Source organism: Bombyx mori, chromosome 15 (assembly GCF_030269925.1).
Source record: "Bombyx mori chromosome 15, ASM3026992v2".
Classification (NCBI taxonomy): domain Eukaryota; kingdom Metazoa; phylum Arthropoda; class Insecta; order Lepidoptera; family Bombycidae; genus Bombyx; species Bombyx mori.
In genome coordinates this window covers 2928241-2949814 of record NC_085121.1, presented here as the reverse complement: position 1 = coordinate 2949814, position 21574 = coordinate 2928241, and the positions used below count along the sequence as shown (strand labels likewise).

At 37.9% G+C, this 21574-nt stretch overlaps 1 protein-coding gene across 2 annotated transcripts in view; it reads right to left on the bottom strand.

Annotated features, from left to right (window-relative positions):
* The window catches only part of LOC101743688 (uncharacterized), a 99909-nt gene that overhangs the window by 53989 nt on the left and 24346 nt on the right, over window positions 1–21574 (bottom strand). The window contains exons 1-2 of one of the 2 annotated variants that reach the window (XM_062672417.1): window positions 21188–21218; window positions 20655–20811 (exon numbers count right to left, since the gene is read on the bottom strand). The exons of the other annotated variant lie outside the window; for it this stretch is intronic. The gene's annotated coding sequence lies outside the window, so the exon portion shown is untranslated. Of the gene's footprint in view, window positions 1–20654; window positions 20812–21187; window positions 21219–21574 lie in introns of those variants that run through there. 2 annotated transcript variants of the gene reach the window in all.

Here is a 21574-nt window from a genome sequence, read left to right as displayed (position 1 = left end):
AGCTATCCAAAGGGCGAACGCTGTCAGTATCTTCTAAACCTTGCCTAAACGGAATCCTATTATTAATATATTTTTGTTATTATATTATATTTTTTAAGGTTTTTTTTAGTTTTAGGTTCATTGTTCTAGTTTACAAATTTTTGTTTATGTTTAAATAAATGAATTTTAACTCATGAATATTTAATTCATATCTTACTCCTTATACAGAAAAAAAATCAATAATTATATATTTTTCATATCCTCTTGAAATTCCATTAACGTTTCTTCTGTGGTAAACCTGTTGTGGCAGAATAAAGTATGTCTCCAAGCCGCAAGCACATAAACCATATACTCTATCAATGGCGGAAGACAATGTTATCAAGAACAAGAGTATTCACTATTTTCTCCCTTATTCCGCGCGACTGCTAACCAGGGTTGACACTTTACATTGGTTCTTAGAATATTAACTTAAGCTATAATAACATTTAGTAGCTGATTTTTGGAAGAAGTTCCTAGTGGGACGATGCGCAGGGGTACTATAACCGGGAAAAAACGTCCGTAACGTAAGATTTTTATTAGTAATGCACACCATAGTTTTATTAGTAATGCACACACACGACATAACTTTGTAATAACGTACAGAAAATAACATATTTTTTATCATTCATTGACCACGATCTCAGAGCGTTCTGTTATACGGGACACTATGAACTTCTTTTTAAAAAAACTAAATTATGATTCACACTGGATTTAATAAAAAATGATAGGCGCGAGCGCGGCGAAGGATGGAGACGAACTGATTGAGTGAGTGGGGATTGCAATGAGGTATGGTGTGGATAAGGTTACGGGAGAGCTGATGCAGCAGGAATACGGTAGGGTCTGCATATCTACGGTACCGAAGCCCGGATATAACAGCCCCCCGGATGAGACTAAACTTACACCTTAAGGGTGAAGTTTAGGAATCAAAAGCGAAGTCTTGGAGTAGGAGAGGTAGGTGAGGTAAGTTCAATTTCAGGTTCGGGATTATCAGGAGCAAGGTGGATGGAAGGAGATTGAAGGATGCCGCTGGACCTAGGTTTACAAAACTTATAATATTTATAACTTAATGCTAATAATATGAGTAGAATACAATACATGGTAGTCGGGACATAGTAGTGTTCATAATTTTTTACAAGTTGAGGCTTATTTATAATATTTTCTAATTTATGGTTAAGTAAATCAAAGTTCTCATTGTAGTTTAGTAACGGATCAAAATTTGGATATTTTATATTTACTTTTGGCATTACATTGGAGAACTTGGATTCGCTTAAATTAAGATTACTTATAATATCAAAATCAATTTTAATATGTGTAACATTAATCTGAATAGTTTCTTTAGATAATAATTCAATACCACGGCAATATCCGGTGCAACCCATGGGTATTTCAATGATACCTGTGCCAAATATATTTGTCTCATAGATATGTTCATCAAGACAATCAAGTGTAAATTTGGAGTTCTTGGACATGACAAAAATCCATTTGTTTTCTTGTAGTTTTTGCCACATTTCTATGTTTCCTGTTATGGCTTTAATTTGGCATTCATCAGGTAATTTAGTTACATGTTTAGTAATGATTTCACTTTCACATGTGGGGTGAGTTGCACTAGATAGTATGTGGTCACAAATATAATTTTGACCAATGGATTTACATTTATCAAATGATTCGAAATGACAATATTTAGTTCTATCTTTGGAAAATCCAATATATACTGTGTTAGGGATAATCATAGCGTAGGAATTATTATTGATAGGGGTAGGTAAAGGCAACACATGATAAAGGTTAAATTCCAAAGGATATACTAAAGGTAGTTTTAAAACAAATACAAGTTTACCATTTAAATAATATGAACTAATACTAGAGACGTCAATTAAATTATGGACGTTGCTTATATCTAATGGAATTGGTAGTTCTTTAGAGTTAGGAAGAAATCTTAAATTATTAACTAAATCATTATAAAATTCTTTAGGAGAGTAAATTGCAGGATATAATACATTGTTTTTACTAAACATAAGGCCGTTGGATATGTCTTCTAATTTAAATGACAGGGTAAGTATGCTATTTTCTAGGATATTTACAATTTTCATCATTTTCATTTTAGTATTAAGGGTAGCGGAACCCTGACTCAAATTCTTTAGATTATCGGATAAAATAGTAACAGCATTATTTAGAGATTTTTCGTTATCTATTAATTGGTTAATAGATTTGTTAAGTGCGTCAAGCGCAAAGGTTGTAACTACTATACCTTGTTTTATATTTTCTGCTAGATCTTTTTGATCATCTTGTAATACTCGGATGGCGTTATCATAACGGATCGCATCATTTTCGTCTACTGTGCCGAACAGGGTTTTGAATACTGACCCGACACCACCGAACCACGCTGAGCGTTTTGTTCTTCGTGCAACGAGGTGAGAAACAGAATCGAAATCTCTCAGCATATCAGAGAAACGAACTTCGAGAGGTTGTAATATGTTTTCGCATTCTGAAGATTCAAATATCCTATTCTGGTTACAGAAGTTACGAGCTGTACTTAAGACGGCTTTAATGTTATATAAATGGGGACTTATGAAGGATACATTTACTGGAATGACAATACTTAAATGACCATTAATTAATTTTAAGGAACCCATCGGGTCGAGGTAGATGCCAGGACTACTCTGCACAGGATGTATCTGAATAGCATCTGTTCCATGGATGCTGACACTTTTCGTAGTGATTCTGAAAGTATCATAGATTTTATTCCTTTCATGATACTACTGATATGGTTATTTTTATTTATTTAATTATATTTATGTATTAAAGCTATGAACGTATTTATTAGAAGAGCTAGTAGTTTAATTATGTTTTATACTACGGGTGCTGGTTTTACTTCGTCGAAATGATGTTTCACGTGCCGACGATTTACCAGGAGGGAAAGGGTGTTATTGCCGTGAATTTTTACAACTTTGTAAGGACCTTTCCACATCGGTGATAGGGCCTTTCTAAGTCGGAGATGATTCTTTAAATACACGTAATCTCCAACCTTGTATTGGACGGGGCGAGAGTGTCTGTCATAATATGTCTTGGACTTTTCTTTAGAGACATTAATATTTTGTAGAGCTTTTTCTCTTGATATTTTGAGGCGGTGATTAAGCATCTTAAGATATTCAGGGTACGTGACATCTGATCGTAAATCGAAGACGGAATCGGGTATATATGGTTTATGACCAAAGACGAGTTCGTAAGGTGTAAATTGAGTAGTGGTGTGGATTGTACTGTTGTAGGTGAGCATAGCTGTGTATACAAATTTATGCCAGTTTGTCTGATTATCATTCACATAAGACTTAAGGTATTCTTTTAGTGTTGAGTGACTTCTTTCCAGGGCGCCCTGCGTTTGGGGATGGTAGGGAGAGGACCAGAGTTGCTTAATTTTTAAAAATTGACACGTTACTTTAAAGAGTTCGGCAGTGAAGTTGGTTCCCTGATCAGTGAGTATTGATTTCGGGATACCAAATAAGGAAATGAAGTGGACTAAGCATTCGCAGGACTCCTCTGCGGTAGCATTAGAGATTGGGTATGCAATAGAAAATTTGGTTAAATCGTCTTGAAGAGTTAGAATAAACTTAAGCTTTGAAAGGCCAGCCTCAGGCAAGGGACCAACGAGATCGAGGCTAATCCTCTCAAAGGGGCGAGTAGAGCTAGTGGTGATTTGCATAGGAGATTTGTTGATCTTGCGCAGAGCTTTGTTTGATTGACACAGTTTGCAATTCTTGACGTAGTCTTCGATGTCTGAGCGCATATTTCTCCAATGATAACGTTCTTTAATTCTGCTTAACATTCGATTGGAACCGAGATGACCGGCGATCGGAATATCGTGGTTTTCTTTTAGTATTCTAGAAATTTCGGTAGGGACAGGATGGATGATAGTATCATGGTGTATGTTTACTGTAGTGTTTGTGTTGTTGAATAGGTAAACTAGCATCCCATAAATTTTCACAAAAGAGTGTTGTTCAAATGAGCTCTTGAAGTCGGAAATGGCAATATCATTTATGTCACCTTGGAGTATGATGTCGTCTCGTGCGGACTTAAGGGTCTTGAATATGTCTGGGTAAGTGCAATTGTCAAAATAGTAAACCTTCGTAAATAGAAGATAAAAAACTTTTCCTTTAAGCTCTATTTTCATAAAACTATGAAGTTCACGTTCATTGTCAAGGATTGTACGGTCTTCTAATGAGGAAAGTATGTCTTCAAGATAAGGGTTTGAGTCATCGAAATCAATGGAGACAGGGATTAAAATAGTTTTTGAAGTGCTTTTAAGGAGACTTTCGTTGTGTTCTTTAACTTGAGTATTAAAAGTTTGGTTCTCGTCTGTGAAGGATTTTAGAAAGGTCGAGTAGTCGTCTGTGATGTTGGAATTTATTTCAGGTGTCGGTTCGTGTGTGTCGTTGACAGGATCTGGCAAAGGTGGAGGGTTTGGATCACTTGATTCGGAAGGTGGATAGAGAGGGCTGAAGTCGACGCCCTGGCTTGGACTGATATCTAAGGCACCAAGTTCGGTAAGGTCTTCTAGAAGGTCGGAAGGAATCTCAGATTCTTGGAGATTAGGATTGGCGGTGCCAGAAGTGGAAGATTGAGGTTGGTTTTCGATTATTGGGTTTACAGGAAAACGGGACAAAGCATCCGCGTTTCGATTGATTTTGCCCCTTTTATATTCAATTTCATAATCAAACTCCTCTAGTTTGAGTCTCCATCGGATTAATTTGGAAGACGGATCTTTGTGACTGAATAACCATTTAAGCGGTTGATGGTCTGTAACAATTTTGAAACGATGTCCATATAGATATGGTCTGAACGTTTTGGTGCCGAATATAATGGCCAAACATTCTTTTTCAGAAACGGAATAATTTAATTCGGATTTGTTTAGGGTTCGTGATGCATAGGCAATGGGGCGATCCTTCCCTATTTCACCCTGGGATAAAATGGCGGAGATTGCATAATCGGATGCGTCACAAGTAAGTACAAATGGTTTGTTAAAGTCAGGATAGGCTAGTAGTGGAGCTGTTATGAGTGCGTTTTTCAAGGTTTCAAAGGCGAGTTGCTGTTCATTTTGCCAAAGGAACGGGACATTCTTTTTTAGGAGATTAGTAAGGGGTTTAGCTATTTTGGATATATCTGGGATAAATTTTCTGTAGTATGATACGAGTCCAAGGAAGGATTTTATATCTTTGGGAGATTTGGGAGTAGGAAATTGTTGCACGGCTTTGATTTTTTCCGGATTAGGTTTTACACCTTCATCGGTTATTATGTGACCAAGGTAAGATACTTCCTTACGGAGAAATTCACATTTGTCGGGTTGAAGTTTTAAATTAAAAGTACGGAGCCTGTCGAAAATATTGGAAAGGTTGAGGATATGTTTTTCTAGGTCAAATGAATGGACGACTATATCGTCCAAATATACGAAGCATTGTATGCCTTGTAGGCCTGAGAGGGCAGAGTTCATGAGTCTCTGAAAAGTAGCTGGGGCGTTTTTCAGTCCGAAAGGCATGCGTGTGAATTCGAAGTGACCTTGAGGAATTGAGAAAGCGGTTTTAGGAGCATCTTGTGGAGACATCCTAATTTGATGGAAACCGGAAGCAAGGTCTAATGTGCTGAAATATTTAGATTTACCTAGTTGGTCCAATATTTCGGAAATATTAGGGATTGGATAAACGTCACCTATAGTGATGTCGTTGAGCTTACGGTAGTCGATCACCACTCGCCATTTGCGTTGACCAGATGCGTCGATTTTCTTGGGGACTATCCAGATTGGAGAGGACCATGGAGATGTGGAAGGTTTAATGATCCCTTCATCCAACATTTTAGTAATTTGGGATTGGACTTCTTGTTTGTGCACTTCAGGGAATCTATACGATTTCGTATTAATAGGGACAGAGGAAGAAGTGGTTATTTCATGAAGTATCGCGTCGGTACAAGTCAATTTGTCATTGGGTAAATGGAAGATGTCAGAATAAGTCGCACATAGATCATAGAGAGCATCTTTTTCTTCGACATTCAAGTGTGAGACACGTAATAGGTCTAGAACTGCTTCGGCTCTCTCTAAAGCATTGTTTTGACTTTCTTTGTCACTGACGGAAGTATAGAAAATTTTGCTATTAGCTTTTTCGTCAAATGGTATCAATTTGAGTTTTAAGTTTGAATTTACACGTAATGGATATTCGGAAGTATTCACAACTGATATATTTATTCTTGAGTTTGATTTAACTTTTACTATGCAGTTAGCGATGAGAAGAGAACTGATCTGATTTTGGTCTAAAATAAGACCCTCTTTAACTTCTGGATTTAGTACAGAGCATTCGATAACGGTTTCGGTCCTAGGAGGAATAGTATAAATTGGATCAGTGAATTTTAGATTAAGTTTAGTGTTGTTGACAACTAATGTGTTTTCAGTGTAATCTATTTTGCAGTTAAGTGTGGTGAAGTAGTCATTACCTATTATGCCGTCATATGGAAAATCCAAGTCAGAGACAAGGTGGAACTGGTGTTTTAACGAATCAAATGTTGCATCTATCATTCCTAGGGATTTCATTGGATTACTTTCGGTTCCTAGGCCAGAAAAGGTGATGAATTCATTTTTGATCTCAGGCATAGTTTCGATGGAAGATATTTTAATAATACTAACGGATGCACCACTATCAACGAGGAGCTTCAAAGGTTTGGGAGAGAGTGATGTCTTGATTTCTATAAATGGTAAGTATTTTTTTGATGGGCTAGTTGTAATATTATATGTTTTTAATATATTTCTTTTTTTTTGTTCAAGTATTGGAGACGTCGAAACTAGCTTAGGTTTGGATGTAGTGGAGAGGATAGGCACAGTAGGTAAAGCGGATACAGTGGATAAAGAAGGTACAGTGGATAAAGCGGACACAGCGGATACGGTGGATGCATTAGGTACGGTGGATACAGTGGATACAGAGGATACAGTGGATACAGCGGATACAGTGGATACAGTGGATACATTAGATACAGCGGATACAGCGGATACAGTGGCTTTATTTATATGATTTTGTTTGATATCGATTTTATTGGTTAACAATCTCCCTGCACGATACCTGACGGGAGAGCGATTGTGTTTAAATGACTGTTATCGACTTCGTCACGGCCTTCATCTCTCGATAAAATAGGATGGATGGGCTGATTAGCCCATGTACGACCCTGAGTGTTATTATTATTATTATTATTCGTGTGAGACCCCGGTTGATTATTGAATTTTCTATTATTAAACTCTCGTTTTCGGCAAAAGTCGATAGTGTGCCCTGGGGCCTTGCAGTACCTACAGATTGCAGGGTAAGTGGTGAATGAAGAGGCACTTTGATAGGTTGGCCGTTGAGGGGCGGTTATTCCGCGTTGAGGGAAAGCCCTACTAGCGGGTTGATATTGACGTTGATATGAGTTCGCGTTTTGATTACGATTTTGGCTAGGGTTGTAAACAGGGGGAGTTCTTCGCGATGTCACTTGCATTATTTTTTCCTCGGAAATTGCGAGGTTGATTGCGTCGTTTAGAGTTTTCGGATTTCTGCACCTCACAATCGTTGCTATTCGGGGATTAAATCCCATTAAGAAGTGGTGTAGAGCCAGGTCTTCCATGGCCGCTGTTCGACCTGGGAGTTCTTTTGCTTTTGTGTTCGAAAAAGAGATTTCTGTTAAAAGTTGAGATAGATATGTCTCGACTCGTAGAGCGTATTGGCCGACATTTTCTTGTGTCCCTTGTCTGCTTTCTTGAAGGTCGGTTAAAAGATGTGAGTAATGTTTACGCTCACTGAATTGAGCTTTGAGAAACTCCTTTAACTGTTCCCATGTCGAAAACTCTTTGATGGAACAAGCAATTTCTGCTTTTCCATTTAATTGGCTAAGGATATACTTGAATAATATGTGTTTCTGTGATTCTGATGCTAAATCATATGCGTTGTCGCAATTAACTAAAAACGAGTTGAGGGTATCGCGGCTACCATCGTAACATTTAACAAATTTAAACAGAGTATTCAGGTCGAGTTCGGACATAGTGAGGAATGCGGCGGTCTTTCTTGTGACACGAGGAGATAGAGTAGGCGACTTAATTTCTATGTTGCTTGCAACCTGTTCCGGTTCTGGAATTAGTAAACTTAATTTGCTTTCTTCAATTTTAGGCACTTTTGGCATAGTATTTAAATTTAAATGTAGATAGAGGAGACGGAACAAATGGCAAACTACTACAACATTACATGGATTAGAATTCAATTACAAAAATTTAACAACCCTAGTTATAAAACGCAACAATGTCCGGAGACTTACAGAGTCAGCAGTATGTAGACGGCGGATATCGGCGCGACGAACAGGAGCATTCCGCAGCGATAAGGCAGGTAACAGGTAACAATTGCTTCGGCCTTGGATTGTTCACGATGAATTTTATTTGCAAGATTTTACGACGCACAGCCACCAACAGGATACAGGGTCTATAGATGTTGCAGGATGAAATAGTAGATAGATTTCTTCGCAGGATATTAAGGTAAATGTAGTACGCGCAGATCTTTTCCAGGATTTCCACGGGATGATGAGATTGGTATGCTCAGAATACTAGTGAGTATTTTCTTTTCACTTATTTCACTTATTTATTTAGTTATTTTCACTTTTAGTCGTTATTTTGTCACTTTTAATAGTTATTCTCACTTTTATTTTCGGAAGACGTTCCGGGGATTTTTCTTTTTTCAAATCCCTTGAGCTGCCACCAATGTTATACGGGACACTATGAACTTCTTTTTAAAAAAACTAAATTATGATTCACACTGGATTTAATAAAAAATGATAGGCGCGAGCGCGGCGAAGGATGGAGACGAACTGATTGAGTGAGTGGGGATTGCAATGAGGTATGGTGTGGATAAGGTTACGGGAGAGCTGATGCAGCAGGAATACGGTAGGGTCTGCATATCTACGGTACCGAAGCCCGGATATAACAGTTCGTTTGCCCAATATCCAACTCTTATGCAAAGAACCGTGAATGAAGTGTACCACAATAAGTTCACGCACATTACCGTGGGTTGTTGCGAAACCTCCAGTTTTATTTTCTTTATACCTCGAATAGAACTTAAAATTAATATGTTTATAATAAGGAACCTCGTTTCTATCCGGTGTCCTACGACACCATACATCTTTTTTACGTTTGAGAGATTACTGGTGGCCCGGAGGCCTTTTCAGTTTTACCACGGCAGGTGGGTGAGCAAGGGCTCAGCCTGGAGGGGTGGGATTTGCTAACAGCTACCCGAGCGCCTCCAAAGGAGACCTAACAACTCAAGAGTACCTGCTTTGTAAATGAATCTACTAATGGATCGGAATCGCGACCCGTTGAGAAGATCCGGCGAGAAACTCAACGGGCTGATGTTTAGGTTAGGTTGCACGTCGAACTCTTTGCCGAGTTCGACGAGTACGGATCCTTAAGCCTGCTCCTACTGTTAGAGCTAAAGGTGTCTAATGCAAGGGTTAACTGATATTACAAAGCTATTATTTATAGTCATTTCTTGGGGTGCCGCTGTAGTATTAAAGGTATAAATTAGCGCCAACGATGACAAATCATGAATACCTAGTACTTTTGTAATTATGCGTGGTATAAAACCTGAAGGTATAATATCGCGATCTATTTTAAGCAGCTAACCGTTTTTCTTGTGCTAAATACATGCTATTTCGGCTCAGCAGTACCTGAACCCTAATGATGATCTAAAGAGATAGAGGTTACAGCTTCTGAATAAAGGTGTTATTTCTCAACAAAATCAATGATCACCATCTTTTTTGGAACATCAAATACACTCTGGATGAAACAACAATTCAGAGTCAGCTGTTACGTACCAAAAAAATATTTAATCATGTGATTTTTTTTAATTTTTTTTTATTGCCCTTATAGGCATACGGCCAACCTGATGGTGAGTGGTTACCGTCGCCCATGGACTTCAGCAATCCCATGGGCAGAGTCAAGCCGCTGCCTACATGCCAGGACTAAATAATCGTTTTATTTTTCTTATTGTTTCGTTTTCTTATTGCTTAGACAGCCCTAAGCCAGACATCTCAAGCCAGAGGGTGCGTATCGACCGAGGGGTGTCTGACCGAAAGGGACCCCCTGGAGTGAACCTATATGTTTCTGATTCTGTGTGCGAAAGAACGCTTGCAGTAAAGCTTCATTAGACAAACTTAATTAGCTGTCAAGTTAAAACTACAGTGATGTTTTAAAGCTTCTTTTTTTAAAGTGAGAAAACGTTTTCGAGCTTTTCGTTTGTCGAAATTGACTTTTTTCTAGTTTTGTTCATAAGTTCACGGGCCATGAGGTCTAAATAAATAATCGGGACTCATTGACCCCTACAACGTTTAAGATACTTTAAAGAGTCTACTCTGGTGTGGCTTAGTGCGCAGATCTTGTGGCAACTGGTGGAAATCTTCGTCATATTAGACTTTATTCAATTTTTTTATCGGCTGTATCAACATGCATACTTGTGGTGATTAGAAGTTGAGGTATTTTCGACTTCTGTTCCGAGTTTCTTGTTCACTGTATTCCTCTGTCATCGCCTCCCGGTTTGCTAGAAGACAGTTTTCTTTATTGAGTAAATGGATAAACAAGCTCACAGCTTGTCTCGCGTTAAGTAGCTGCTTAAGACTATGGAAACGATATCGTCAATAAATCCACTCAACTACAGACATGATGTAGACTCAATTAAATAACATACCGGCAGCCCCATCCTTATAACCGGGGGGTATAACTTCAGAGCATGAATAGTTCAGATAGTGGAACCTATCAGTGAGGACATTCCATTACGCCCAATAATTACGATAGGAATAAAGAGACGTATGAATTTCACCATCCATCCTATAAGACGATGATGAGATACAGTTGCGTGTGAATGATTATTCTACCCTTGAAACCGGTTAATAGGTTCGTCTACTGTCAGCCAAGCTTACCACGTTTGAGTTTGCACAGGTAGGAACTACCACCCTGCCTATTTTTGCCGTGAAGTAGTAATGCGTTTAGATTTGAAGGGTGGGGCAACTATTGTGCTGACAAAACGAAGACCGTAGAATCATGAGTTGGATGACGGCATTTACGTTGTATATTATTATGTCTATGGGTTCTGGTAGCTACTTAACACTAGGTGGGTCGTGAGCTCGTCCACCTATCTAGGCAATAAAAAAGTTTTTTTTTTCACATCTGCATTGGTATAGATATGTATTTATAAGAACATATTTGAAACCCAAGCATAAGTTACTTAAGTACGTTACAATTTTATACCGATAAGAACAGAAACATTCACATTAGCAAAAAGATTCGAGAATGTTCCGTCGGTAAGAAAGTTCTGGAACAACGCTACGTGATAACAAGCTAACGAGGCGCCTTATGTCGGTTATTTCTTTTAGCTCTTCCACACTCATAACGTACCATGTTTTAACTGTAAAATTAACAGGCCCGGCATCATATGTACTAATAGATTCCGTGTGAGAAATTGTTTAGAGGTTGGAGAGTAAGATTAGGGGAGCTATAAATGACCTGATGCCCTTTCTAGTTTGTGCTACGTTGTGGTATCCACGCCTTTACCAATTATCGATTAAATAGACATTAGGGTAAAACGTTAAACTAATGTTAGCAAAAAGGGCTTTTACGCGAATTCGCGGGTAGTTTCTAGAATTTTTTCGCAGTCTGAACCCGGGAATAGTTTTTGAAAATTTGAAGATTCGATCTAAATTATTTTGTAGTTTCAACAATACAGTTTTAATTTGTTGATTGTTTTTCAATTCAAATCAATCTACTTTTTTAGAGCCTAATGATTAAATAATAGTATGAGATATTCATTCTGTCAGCGCTGGGTGTTAAGTGACACGCTTTTGCAAGCTAGCTGAACTAAAATGAAGAAAATAATTTTCAACAAATTTAATAAAATAGAGTAGTTAAGCAAAAGCATTTTATCGTAAAAATGTCAGATCGGTCAAATGATATGCTGCAGGCTTGTCTGATAAAAAATATCAAGTGACGTTTGTGGTTAACGAAATAGATTTCATTCTTCATTCTCTTCATTCTTCCACCCTGTATGAATGAATACATTTTCAATTGTCAAAAAGACAATATGTAATAATTCAGACGTATGTTTTATTAAAAAAAAAACTCAAAAGCGTGTCTTAAGAAAAATATTATTTAAACTTTTCTACCAAAAGATATTTCTGAAAATTTTCCTCGCTTGAAGACGAGATAACGAGGTGTCTTGTGTCGGTAATTTACGTTTTGACGTCACAGCACTCACACGGTAAGGGAAGCGCTAATATGTATATCATTACGTTTGTCAGCATTGGGAATGTGTCACCAAACATGGTAATTTTGTTTGTGCTTACGGCTCACCTTCTTTCGGATTAATAGCTGAAATTATTGCCGAATATATACAGAAGGTATTAATAAGCTTCTCGAACGAACACGGGTATAGTTGGTGACTTCTGAAAAGTTAACACTATGACTAAACACCATCAAGTATTTTACTAATACATTGCTGAGTTCACGCTACATTGCTCGTCAAAAAACCTCATGAAAGTTCCAATTTATATTTATAAAATTAATTTTGTTTTTCGCTTACTTTCGACAGAGACAGTATCTAGAGCCTGTATCAAAAAAAAATGTTTGCCCGATATGAATCTATTAATGATTTGTTTATAATCTTCTGTCTCTTGTATTAGTTTAGTCGTTGATACTACACTTCTTATTATAAGGTATTAGTTCTAAATAGTTCGGATACCAACTATTTTGGATAAAGATCCATATTTAAATCGATTTGAATCGCAATCAGACGATTCGTTTTACTACAAAAAAAGCGACGTCTAAAAGAATCCGAAAAGGTCTGAAAAATCGATACATCGGTCTCAGATCGCCATCCCTAGTTTATAGTAGAGCACGCGAACTCGGACCAATCCTATTTGAGGGAAAGGAGAGTCGTTGTCAACTATCAATACTATTAAAGTATACATGTGGAATCTATGATGTTGTACTAATGTATGTAGTATCAGGTGCTCGTCAAATCGAATCTAAAAACGCAGTCTATTGGCGTAACAGAGCGCAGATGACACAATCATTATCATAGTCAGGTTCTCTTGGTAGAGCAGTCGTGATCATGTGGAATTCTTGTTTATTGCCTTGACAGATGCTCTCCATAGTTTGCGAATTGAAGCTTGGCGCACGCACTCGTTAAGTGGGGATTTAGTAAGGTCTTTCACCTGATTAGTCCAGTGCATGGAGCTTCGTCCACGAGATCTTTTACTATTGACCCTACCCTGAACATAAGTTTCTCGATAGACTCTGCTGGCCGTCGCGATACGTGTCCAAAATATCGAAGTATCCTGGATTGCACTGTTGACGACAACCTTTGAGAGATATTAAGTTCTTTTAGTATCGAGGCGTTGGTGCGATATCCAGATGACGCTACCTTCAGATAAAAAAAAATACAGCATGAACCAGCCGTCTTACTTTTCTAAAAGTTGCTTATTGCGCAGACCGACAACAGTCCAAATGTTGTTGTTCGGAATTTCTAAACATGCTCACGTAAAACTACCTGTTAGATCCGTTGGCAATAACTTCACTTCATGAATGCTCAAAACAAACAAGAATTGTTTCAATCTCGTTTTTATTATACCTATCCCACGTTTTTTTCAAGATTCTACAGTTTATGTGGTTACGATTTATAAAAAACGCGAGATTAACTGTAAACATATTTTTATATTTTATTTTTTCCCTACCTATGCTGATATTCTTGAGAGGCTATACCAGCGTTACCCTAGCGTGTAGATGAGCTCTTGGGGCTCAAACCGGAGGTGTTGCTGACACTGGCCCAAGCAAGAGCAGTGCTTCGCAGAATCTATCACCGGATTGGAAACGCGACCCACTGAGAAGATCCGGCGAGAATCTCAGTGGGCTGTGTCTATCGGTTAGATTTAGTTGTGTTGACAACTAGCGAAGACGGGAGGGAAACTAGGGGGACTAAAAACGTTTTGTTAATATAAATTGTCGAATATTTTGGATGAGCTAAGGCGACGCTGGTATAGCCTCTCAAGGCTAAAAGCTTAGGTACGAATAAAAATGTCGCTGCGTGAGTTACTAGTCGAAAACAAAAGATTGTTTGTTCGCTCGTGGGTTTCGTCCAGAGGCGTATCGTTTAAACATGTAATTACGTTGTGTGGGCGAAGGAAGGACAAGGAAAATGTTGCCCGCACATTTATTTGTGTTAACTGGAAGGGAAAGGGAGCGTTTCCTTGCTCGCCTTATTAATGAATTATCGTCAGTGTTACAACCTTTTCAAATGGGATTCTATTTATATTATTTAGTAGCTGTTACCGGCGGATTCGCTTGCGTGATTACTAGAAGTTTCAATGTAGTTTCCCGTTCGAAGCCAATTAAAAGCCTATATGGACATATGGCATACAGCTTTGGGGAACTGCCAGCAATAGCAATGTCGAGATCCTTGAAAGGTTTCAAAATAAAACTTTCAGAACAATGCTAAGAACACCGCATTACATAAGCAACAAGATCATACAAATGGACCTAAATATTCCCACAGTGAAAGAGGAAATAGTAGCTTACAGCAAAAAATACCAAGCCAGGTTATCGACACACGTCAATAAATTGGCGTCGGACCTAGGAGGCACAGGAGCTGTGCAGTTTACTAGATTAAGGAGGCACAGTATACCTACCTTACAGAACAGTAATTAAATCGTGCAACAGAAGATGAAGATGAATCGTGAAACACTGAACAGCTGATTCTGTTTATATCACTACTAAGATTAAAATCAGACAAAGGAATAGCTCATTGTTAACTGAAACAGATCACTACGAGACATTAAAACAAAAGAAAAAAAAAAGTGTTACAACCTCTTCAAATGAGATCTATTTATATAATTATAATTACGAGGGCTGCACTAAAAGTATCGGGAATGGAATATTTCCACTGTTCCTGTCATATTAAAATCTTTTTAATTGAAAGCTCCTTGGTTTTAAAAATCGAATACCATTTATTTATTTAAAAAAAGATTCTCGGTCTTGTCACGAGGTTGTCAAACTTGTTTAGTCGTTGAGAAAATGGAATTGACTCGAGAAAATTCAAGAGCGATGATTTATTATGACTTTCGAAGTGGTTTAACACAAAAACAGTGTGTTGACCGGATGATTTCTGCATTTGGTGATAAAGCCCCATCCAAAACCACAATTTATCGCTGGTTTGCTGAGTTTCAACGTGGACGTGTCAAGCTCAGTGATGATCCCCGTCAAGGTCGTCCAAAAACTGCAGTCACCCAAGAAAACGTTGATGCTGTGCGTAAGCTGATTGAGGAAGATCGACATGTGACATACTGCGAAATTCAGGCAACTTTAGACATTGGCATGAGTCAAATACAAATAATCTTGCATGAACAATTAGGTGTAAAAAAGTTGTTTTCCCGATGGATACCGCATTCGCTCTGTGAGGAGCAAAAAGCGGCTCGCGTTACTTGGTGCGTCAGAACTCTCGAAAGATTCCACGCAGGATCCTCAAATGCTGTATACAACATTGTATCAGGTGACGAATCCTGGATATACGCGTACGAACCCGAAACAAAAAACCAGTCACGAGTTTGGGTGTTCGAAAATGAGTTAAAGCCAACAAAAATTGTTCGTTCACGGAGTGTTGCAAAAAAAATTGTGGCCACGTTTGTCTCCAAAACCGGCCATGTTACGACTATTCCTCTTGAGGGACAAAGAACGGTTAATGCAGAATGGTATGCTAGCATTTGTTTGCCACAGGTCGTTTCTGAACTCCGTAAAGAGAACTGCAACCGCCGCATCATCCTCCATCACGACAATGCGGGTTCTCACACCGCGCACAGAACAAAAGAGTTAAGAGATTTTAGAGGAAGAAAACATAGAATTATTAGACCATCCGCCGTACAGCCCCGACCTAAGCCCTAATGATTTCTATACTTTCCCTAAAATAAAGAATAAATTGCGTGGACAGAGATTTTCATCACCTGAAGAAGCTGTGGACGCCTACAAAACGGCCATTTTGGTGACCCCATCTTCCGAATGGAATGGTTGCTTCAATGATTGGTTCCATCGTATGGAAAAATGTGTCAAATTTCGCGGAGAATACTTCGAAAAGCAATAAATACATTTTTAAGTAGTAATGTTGTGTCACTTCGTTAATTCCCGAAATTTTCAGTGCCGCCTAGGTAGTAGCTGTTACAGGCGGATTCGCTTGCCTGACTACGGCAAGTTTCAATGTAATTTCCCGTTCTGTTATAGGGATTTGGCCGAAGGCCTTTTTAAAAAATTAAATTAAGAAAGAATAGATTTATTTATTTAAATTACATTAAATTGGGCTCAATTTAGGGCAAGTGTCACGCGCGCGGATGATGGTTTCAAACTGACTTGAATTATACGAGTAATTATAAAGAGATTATAAAACTGCTGACTTTGTGATTTGTAATGAGGTTCCTTAGCACTATTGTATACGGGAACCATTTATAACAGTTCGAAAGAGATGCTTTTGCGGGATAAAAGGTAGCCTGTGATAACATCCTGACCTAGTACTATCACTTTAAAAAAACATGTCGATCCGCTGTTTTTATGTGAAAGAAGAACATACAAATACACACAAAAAACACACACATACAAACTTTTATATTTATAATATCGATAGACTATGAAATGTTTATTTTTGTGAAAGATTTTTTCGAGCAACTTGTTTATTTTAATCTCTGTACATAGTAGACTGGTGCGTAAGCATTACATATTCGCGGCAGAAATGAGCAAGATGGTGGTGATGGCGACTATACCGACACCTGCCTCCAATTTATAAAGTTTGAGTTTTAATTTTGATTAAACTTGCAGGGCCCTGAATCTGCGATATTTTAAGTGCTTTTTTTTTGTATGAAAACTATCTATATCTTGTAGCGGATGCCCCTAAACCTAAGCGCAGAAAATAATTAAAACATACAAGTCTTTATTTGTTATAGACAAATTAATTAAATATTATCTATTTGTCGTTTCTGGAAATTTACAAAATCCATCATCTATAAATATAAATAAAATTGTAGTGTCTGTTTGTAATATTGAAATAACCGCTTTTTACTACATGCATATGAAGATATAGGTATATACGGTACATACACCAAAATAACATTTTTTACAATTTTTGTCTGTCTGTCTGTCTGTTTGTTCGGGCTAATCTCTGGAACTGCTGGACTTTCACTGACAGGTAGCTGATGCTATAAGGAGTAATTTAGGCTACTTTTTTTAGACTAGCTTCGCCCCGTGGCGTCTCCTGCGGTACGACAATAACAGCGGGTAACATCACGGGACTCAACTATCAATAATAAAATTTAATGTTTGTGAAGCGAAGCGAGGGCGAGTCGCTAGTTAAAAATAAAATATAGGATAGGTAATATTATTATGCTACTGCTGTCTACAGGAGCAATGAGAAACTAATCGAAGCGAAGCCATCTAGTGGCCGACGCCCGTAAACATTTTTGTTGAGTGCTAGAATTGCTTAGATAAGCATAGTAAGATTAGTTAGCGATGTAAGTAATTTATGTGTATTATCTATATAAACTTTGTTAATCCTTCATCCTAGAATCCGTCGTTTGTGTTAAATACTGTTATGCGCTGGGGTTCGGGATAAATAAAATTCCACTGAAGTATAAATTAAAACTGTATTAGCACTTAGAACACTTAAAACACTTCACTAGCACTTTAAAATTCTCAATTCACTTCTTCCGCTTCGCTTCAGGTGATCCGTTCGCTGTTTCGCTTCGAGTACCTCCGATTAATAACTCACTGCATGCCATCTATACAACGCTTTTATAGCCGATACCACATCCCTAGAATTATCGAGAATATTCCACACAATTCGAGTATTGTGTTTCCGCTATCTGACAATAGATGGTGCTGTACTTCTCGAGCGTTCTAGATGCTACTAGATCCTTCGATATTCGTTCGACTATTCGGCGATAGTAGATAATAATTAATGCCTGCGGGATTTGAAAACCGTCAAAGTCGTATCACCTAAAATCGAAAACTGTAAATCGATCATTTTAATTCAAATAAATATATTAATTTTTTATAATATTTTCTACAAGAACTACCTAGAAATCTATTAGTATTTTTGTTTCCTACTTTTTTTCTGCTTCCAAAACATATAAAGAACAAAACATCTTGAAACACGCAGAGAAAGCACTACATTATGCTATGTACACAAAAGAGTGACATTATTTTTCACGACTTCCATTCTTCGTAGAAAAAACGAACAGTAAATAAAATTATTGCAAGCAAATTCCCTGTATTCGGGTCGTTTGCGCAATAAAAAACTCTATAACGTTGCATTTTTATTCAAATCCGCAACAATATCACAGCTTGAAGTATCCACGTCTAGAATGTTCCCTCATGTAAAAGCAAAAAAGAGATTTTTTTAAGAATCTTCACTTGACTCCATAAAACGTATTTATTTCTAGGTTTTTTTTTTATTTATTGCTTAGATGGAAGCTCACGGCTAACCTGATGATAACTGGTTACCGGAGTCCATAGACATCTACAACGTCACCGCCTCCACCAATCTTGAGACATGAGTTGTAAGGTCTCACTTTTAACAGTACAACGGCTGGCTCCGCCCTTCAAACCGAAACGCATTATTACTTCACGGCAGAAATAGGTAGGGTCGTGGTACCTACCCGTACGGACTCACAAGACGTCTTACCACCAGTAATTACCCAAATTATAATTTTACGGGAGTGATTTTTGTCAGTGGATCGGTCGAAAACAAAATTAACGAATTCTCGGTCAATATCAATTAGCCTTTAAAAATAGAACGTGAATGAAATGATGAATGAATTAAACGAAAAAACCAATACACTGTGTATTCTGTTTGTGTGCGTATTAATAGCTCACGCGAGCTCACAAGGTTACCAGATTGTCTACAATGATAAACAACGCTATAATTTTCCCATTTCTTTAATTATAATCTGCAGTGAAGCAGTAATGGTTTCGATTTGAAGGGTGGGCAGGCTATACTATAAAACTGAGAGTTAGAACAGTTAGTACTCCCAGACACCGTCCTCGCCGAACGCGTCACGAGCGACGTAAATTAACCCATATATAACCCACTGAGTTTCTCGCCAGATCTTCTCAGTCGGTCGCGTTTCCGATCCGGTGGTAGATTCTGCGAAGTACCTCTTGTTAGGGCCAGTGTTAGCAACACCTCCCGCTTAAACCCCGAGAGCTTACCTAGAATACACATGTTAGGATAACGCTGGTAGCCTCTCAAGGCTATCAGCATAGGTAGGAAAAAAAAACGCGTCACAAGTACCACCAGGACACGAATTGAAATAAGTCTCATCATTATTCATTACAATCTTCATTATTTCTTGACATAGCGGGCGTATGGTGGGTTACCGTGTAAAGAGGCTGCACAGCACGAAACAATGACAGTTCCGCATCCTAAGGCAGGCAACTTAAATATTAAGCGTATTATCTATGGTGAGGCAACGAATGTGTTTCGTTTCCACTCGAGCGATGACATCTCGACTCTGCCGAAGCACACCAGCCGAAGTGGCCACCACCGCCAGATGGCGCGCTTTCGTTTCATTTGTCGTGTCCAGATGCGACAAGTTTACGTTTCAGATACTTGGAGAGAGTCACAGATTTACTGGCGATAGGACCTCTTGTGAGTCCGAGTGAGATATATATAAAATAGGTACTGCTGGTGGTAGGACCTCATGTGAGTCCGCACGGGTAGGTACCACCACCCCGTCTATTTCTGCCGTGAAGCAGTAATGCGTTTCGGCTTGAAGAGTGGGGCAGCCGTTGTAACTATACTGAGACCTTAGAACCTATATCTCAAGGTGGGTGGCGTATTTGCGTTGTAAATGTCTATGGGCTCCAGCAACCACTTAACACCAGGTGGGCTATGAGCTCGTCCATCCATCTAAGAAGCAATAAAAAAAAGGTACATAATCAGTATTAAGGCTCTGTCGGTGAATGTAATCAGTGTAATGTAATGAAATAAGTATCGAGTTATATACCACGACGCGTCATGTGGAAGTGTATATGTACATACATATGTACATCAATCTAAATATAAGGCATGTAGTTTACGTGTCGTCCGGTCAAGTTTCCGTTGTAGGTCGCAATACATGCTAAGCGATTTAATAAAACGGAATGTGGGTCAGCTATTTTAATCAAAGCATCAGCAATTCACATGCAGTCCCATTGAATGATGGTTGTGTCGAAGTAATTTAAAAAAATTATTGAAGGTTAATGTTTACAAGCCCGTGATTACGAGAGCTTGAATTACGATCGTAGGATTCATTTTAAATTAAGATAATTAATACAATATTAGGTTTTGAACTGAAACCTTTTTTACGAATATTTTTTTTTCTGTACGCACCATTTTTGAATTGCAATCCAGATTGTTATGTTAAACATTTAAACTTATAATTTCTATGGTTGTAATTTGTTTTGTGCATCAATAAACGATACGTTGCAATTTTGAATGGCGAAACTTATTTAAATACTAAATCAAATTCTAAATTCTAAATCAAATCCTAAATTCTAAATAAAATTCTAATTCAAAATCTCCTAGAGGATATACCTTTGAAAGAGATATGTGGTACCAACTCGATGGTTGCCCAGCTCACTACGCACGTCCAGTGAAATATTATTGGACCTAGAACGGTCGTCTAGGTCCCATTGCATGGTCGCTCCGTTCTCCGGATTTTAATCCATTGGGTTGTTTTTACTGGGGTTGCCTGAAAGACAAATTCTATGCCAAACCAATTGCAAAAATTGACGAACTGCGTTAAAGAATCTTGGAGGCTGCAGAAGATGTGAACAGACGGGGACATGCGAGACTCATTAAAATATAATTTTTAAGGCGTTGTCACTCGCGTGTTGACGTAGGTGGTCAACAATTTGAGCATTTAATTTAAGTACGCAATAAATATTTCAATTTCTCATTATGACTTTCATTGAAACAGTCTCAAAACCTTTTTTTGGACAGTAGGTAATGGTTTCAAAAACTAAGCTATATAATCCTTTTTATGTTTTGATAAGAGAATTCTTAGAATTTTTACAAGTTTTGTCATAGCATTGCATCATTTTAGAATTGTGATGAGTTGCGCTAACTTTCGTAATAATATGCCATAGTACATTTCATGCATTTTTTTTACACAGTAGCATGTCAAAGTTGATTAAAAGTTAAAATATTCTAAAATTTCAAGAAAAAAGATTGTTCATTTTATTTTTATATTAAAAACTACGGATGTTTTGGTCCTATTTGGAACTGCAATTAATACTTATGTTAATTAGGTAGCTAGTACAAAAAAATGTGAGGATGTGTTTACATTTGTAACCACAGTATCTAATCATAGGGTGTAGGGTATCAAATTAAAACATTTTTCAAAAAAGTTAATGTAACTTTGAAAAAACAAGAGCTGGATTTTTTATTTTATTTTTCCGTGGGTAGTTAGTGACCCGATCATACACCGGTACCGGCTTGTCGTTGAATTTTGG